The sequence below is a fragment of the Peromyscus californicus genome, unplaced genomic scaffold (assembly GCF_007827085.1).
Source record: "Peromyscus californicus insignis strain IS unplaced genomic scaffold, ASM782708v3 Scaffold_20__1_contigs__length_68692818, whole genome shotgun sequence".
Classification (NCBI taxonomy): domain Eukaryota; kingdom Metazoa; phylum Chordata; class Mammalia; order Rodentia; family Cricetidae; genus Peromyscus; species Peromyscus californicus.
The window spans coordinates 6,073,541-6,078,708 of record NW_026294503.1 but is presented as its reverse complement, the minus strand read 5'-3'; the positions used below and the strand labels follow the sequence as shown (position 1 = coordinate 6,078,708).

At 53.8% G+C, this 5,168-nt stretch overlaps 1 long non-coding RNA gene across 1 annotated transcript; it reads left to right on the top strand.

Annotated features, from left to right (window-relative positions):
• The first annotated feature begins 258 nt into the window (after nt 1-258).
• On the top strand, nt 259-3,071 carry LOC128116207 (uncharacterized). The gene is made up of 2 exons (XR_008220407.1): nt 259-463; nt 1,540-3,071. It is a non-coding gene; the product is annotated as an uncharacterized LOC128116207 (long non-coding RNA).
• Nucleotides 3,072-5,168: the final 2,097 nt, after the last annotated feature.

The window sequence follows — 5,168 nt, the reverse complement described above, 5'->3', positions numbered from 1 at the left end:
GCTCGAGCAGCTGCCAGCCGTGCGGCTTCCCGCTGCAGTGCCCGCCCGCGTCCCAGCCTCTTCTCGGGGGGTTTTCCGGCTCCGGGCGCCCCAGAGCCACCCCGGCTGCGCACAGCTTTCTGATGAGTCAGCAGCAGCCGGGAGCCTCGGGCATCTGCTCGGTGACGCACCGTTGAGTCACGGGCGCCCGGGCAGCCGCAGCCGAGCAGCTTCGCTGCAGCGCCGCCCCCACGGCGCCCACCGGGCCGCTGGCGCGCACCCGCACGGCCGCCCGCGCCGGGCCTCTCCTTCGCCTCCCCGCCGCGGCCGGCCGGGCTCCAGGCTGACATCAGACGCTGGCCGCCAGGCCACCCTCTGAGTCAACAGTTTCCGAAGCGCAGCAGCCCGCTGCCAGGGGCGGGAGACGGCGCAGCCTCCCGGGGAGGCGCGGCTCGCAGCGCTCCGGCCGCGGCGGAGGGCGGAGGTGGGTGGGGACGAGCGGGCCCTTTACCAGAAGTCACGAGGGCGAGGGAGGAGGGCGAGGGAGGGAGGAGGGCGAAGGAGGGAGGAGGGCGGGGGAGGGAGGAGGGCGGGCCATCGCCACCCCGCGGGGCAGCTGGGCGCCGAGGAAGCCCGCCGCCCCCAGCCACGTGCTGCAGCCCGCGCTGGGTGGCGAGGCTGGACCCGCCCCAAGGGCGGGCGGAGAGGAAAGGCGGGGCCCCTGCTGGGAAAGGCCCCAGGCCAAGTTTCTAGAAGCAGGAAATGCGCCTCCCTGGGGACCGACCAGGGGACGCACGTTTGTGGCTGAGACCCGGCCCACGACCCTTTGATGGGGGCAGCTTTGATTAGGCCCTGCGGCTGGGGACTGGCCTTGCTGGGTTTGGGATCGGACCTGATGACCTCACCTTACTCTCTCGTCGGCAGCAGACCCTGTAGTCAACTTGGGATGGGGGAAATGAAGAGGCACCCTCGCTCAGCTGAAGATGTGTATTCAGATAAGAGCTAACAGAGCCCGAGAAAATGGCTGGCGGGTGGCTTCCTACGAAACTGGGCGGTAATGGTATGAAGAAAGGCATAAAATAAGAATTTTGAGAATGTATATTAAACAAGTATCACTGGAGGACATAATTCTTCATCCCAAAGCAGGTTTCCAGAAGCTGGGGGTGTGGCTTGGTGGTAGAGCATTTGCCTACCCGCAGGTCTAGGTGTCCACGTTGCGGGTGAGGTGAGGGGGATTGAACTTCTTACCAAGCCCCACATATTGTAGAATAATCTAGCCTTCCTCTGTGTAGCGAGGCTAGGCGTCAGTGCTTCGAACTGCCCCGGAGTCTGCCCAGTAACCAATCTGAGAGGCTGCTCTGTTTCCAGGAGGCCCAGGAGAGCAAGCATGTGCTCTGGGGACTGAAGATTTCGCTTAATGGTAGAATACTTCCCTAGCAGGCTTCATAAGGCTATAACATCTAGCTTTGTTCTCCAGACACAAATGCAGCAGTTAAAAACAGCAGCATAAGAAACATCTACCATCAGTGAACTTCAACTCTGCGAGTTTTCCCTTACCAGGTCAAACAGGAAGGCAGGCTGTGGAGGAGCCAGGACATCGAAGGCGGCAACTGTCTACCGGTGTTTGGTTTTCTCCTTCCCACAAACGGGCACCGCTTTGACCCGTTCATGACCCCAGGATGAGTAAGACCGTGGGCCTCCAGCTGGAGTTCATCCTGGGCCCCTTTCCTGGATTTGACTTGCTGTTCTTTCCAGAACCACCACTTAGCAAATAATGCCAGTCGGGGAGGGAGGTGTCTGTGTCTCGCCTTAAAGGCAGGAGCCGAACAACGTCTGGGTTTTCAGAACGGACCTGGATCGGATCTGCATCGGTCCTGTCAGTAACATTTGAGAGGGACCCTGTGAGCCCCCCATCTAGACTCCGGCAGAAGAGAGTGCCCCTTCTGCATTTGGGGTGCATTCCAAGGGTGGGTGGCTCCTTTCTGCCAATCCAGTCCAGCTGGAAATAGCATCACAGCAGACCTCTGGGAAGCCCTGTGCTTTTTACTTTTTCCCTGCAGAGTAGTTAAGAACGGCAGCTTTTGGGAAACCAAGCGGTCTAATTTGCTGATCTGGGACAAGATGCAGAATCCTGTGACATCAGAGGAAGAAACAGTGGCCAAGGATGTGGGACTCGAAAGTGGTAGTGGTCAAGGCCCTAGGCCTGTGTGGTTGCCCTTCAGGGAGTGTTGTGGGCTGGACCAGTGTGAGTTAGCTTTGCAGCTGAGGGCAGGTGCAAGAGGGGCTGCGGCTGTTGCTTACACCACAGACCCCACAGCTTGTAGCTTCCACATTATCCAGGCTCAGAATCCAAGCTCTCTTGAAAAGGGTCTCTCTCACTTCTGTCTTAGGCCCAGACCAGGGGACACCTGCCTGCCCTGTGTAAAGCTGAGTTTTAAAGGCCCTGGCACCTCCACCATGGCTCCTAATATGGCCGGCTTGCCCTGCTGTGTTCAGTGTTACCTTCTACCCAGAGGCCCTAAGAAACATCTGTGCAATTTACTCTTGCTGACCTCCTGGAGGAAGTGAGTTAGCTGTCAGCTCTGCCCCCTCTTGCCTCCACATCTGGCCTTGGAAGCATCCTTTGTGTCTGACAGAGCTTCCTGTTGGCTGTGGCTGCTTACCAGGCAGCCTCATCTTGGCCTTTGACACCTCCAACTCTTCCTTGTCTGGTCAAATAGCCAGCATTCTCCACTTCTTGAGGGGCCCCAGCAGCCAATCAGATGGGAGAGTCTCGGCACCTTCTTTTCATAGCTGGAACCAGGGCAGGGAGCCAGTGCTGTGTAGCTGCACCTCACCGAAACAGTCCAGTCGTTCAGGAGCAGAGGTGGGCCTCACTCATCTGAGCTCCTCACTGGCCTTGGCAAAGGTCAGGTGTAAGTCTACATCTCGAGCATCGAGACAGGGGCTGCTTCCCATCACAAAATTTTCCCTGAAGATCTTTATAAGATTCCTGGGGCTAGGTTGTAGCTTGGGAAATCATGTGCTTAGCATGTACAAGACCTTAGTGCCCTAGCATCACGTAAAAACAATAATAAATGAAGTAAATGCGATTTCTCACATGCACAATGAAGGGCTCCCTCTCCTTGTAATCGTTTTCTGGGAACCGATGTTAAAGGTGAGATATAATATGGGATAATTGGCCGGGTGGTGGTGGCGCACGCCTTTAATCCCAGCACTCGGGAGGCAGAGCCAGGCGGATCTTTGAGTTCAAGGCCAGCCTGGGCTACCAAGTGAGTCCCAGGAAAGGCGCAAAGCTACACAAAGAAACCCTGTCTCGAAAAAACCAAAAAAAAAAAAAAAAAAAAAAAAAAAAAAATGGGATAATTATAAATTTTCAATAGTCGAATAGCAAAAGTCTACATTACCTCAGGTGCCAGAAAGGTATGGTTGAGGGAACGAGGGAGATCTGCCTCAGAAGGTTTGGGGCAAGCGTTCAAAGAACTGGCACCCCGGTTAGTGTTTGCATCTGCACTGAATTCTGCTCCCAGCCTGGACCGTCTAACAGAGCAGAGAGCCACGGTCTCTATTCCGATCCCTTCACAAGCAAGTGCTGGCACCTGGGCCATGTGCCGACTTTTTTTGGGCCAGGGGTTTTTGCTTTTGTGTTATTTTTATTGGCCTGCGCTATGTGCAGTACCTTTAAAGGCTAGAAGAGGGGTCGGTCCCCTGGAACTGGGGTTCCAAACAGTTGTGAGCTACCATGTGGGTAGTAGGAACTGAGCCCAGGTCCTCTGGAAGAGCAGACAGTGTTCTTGACTGATGAACAAAAGACAGCCTGACTGTGTTTTTCTAATTTGTAAAACAGATCTTTTTTTTTTTCTAAGCAAAGGAAAAAGCATAACCCTCTACTCACACTCTGTGACCAAATGTAAGGATTTCCCACAATAAGCAGCCGGGAGCCCCACCCACCATTACTCCTGTTCTGATACTGTCTACCTGGAATGAAGCCAGGTCTATAAGTTAAAGGCTCAGTATCATAAAATTGTGCCCCTCCTTCAGATGCTGATAGGAAATTCCCCTCTGAAATGTCTACCAGCCGCTCTAATAAACCAGAGGTCCTCATCATCATCTGAGCATTGGTTACAGAACTCAGGAAAGCATTCGACTTATGTGTACCATTAAAAAAGGATGGTAAAGGCTGGGTATAGTGGTGCATGCCTTTAATCCCAGCACTTGGGGGTAGAGACAGGAGGATCTCTGTGAGTTTGAGGCCAGCCTGGTCTACAGAGCAAGTTCCAGGACAACCAGAGCTACATAGTGAGACCTTGTCACAAAATGGGGTGGGGCGGGGGCAAGGATTGTGAAGGACACCAAAAGCAAGATGAATTGAGGTGGGAGAGGTGTGTAGAACAAGGTACAGGGGAAGGGATGTTGACCTTGCATACCTTTGTGAACCTCCAGGCTTGCAGCATCCCGGGAACTCTACAGTTCTCATTGTCCAGGGACTTTTAGAGAGGCTTCATTGGCATGGCATGCTCCATTATCACCTGCATTGCCCGCTGTGACTGAAGTTCCCAGTTTCTAATTATGGCCTGGACCCTCTGGAGACCAGGTCCTGTCTAGGAGACTGTAAGACTCCCCTTAGAACAAAAGACATTCTGAGAACCCAGAAAATTCCTAAGTGCCAAGAAAGGAAAACTGTCACCCTTGCCATCCAAGAAATGCTGAGATCTCAGAGCTCTTGCCAGGAGCTAGGGGCAGAGACCAAATACGTATTTTTCAAAAAAGAAATATTTTTCATGTATACAGGTGTTTTGTATACCACATGCATGCCCGGTGCCTGCAGAGGCCAGAAGAGGGCACTAGATTCCCTGGGACAGGAGTTACAGATGGTTATTAAATGCCATGTGGGTGCTGGGGATCCAATCCTGAGTCCTCTGGAAGAGCAGCCAGTGCTCTTAACCACTGAGCCATATTTCCAGCCCCCACACGTGTATTATCTCAGTCTGCCTTGTAAAGAGCTCTAGTGAGAAGCAGTAAAGGTCAGTGATGCCGAGTGGACAACAAAGACAGGAACTGCTTCCAAACTACGCGTGCGGCTGGGGTTATAGCTCAGTTGCTGAAATGTTTGCTTACAGACGTGAACCTCTGGATTTGATCCAGCATCACATAAGCCAGGTTTGGGGGTGTGTTCATGCCTATCATCT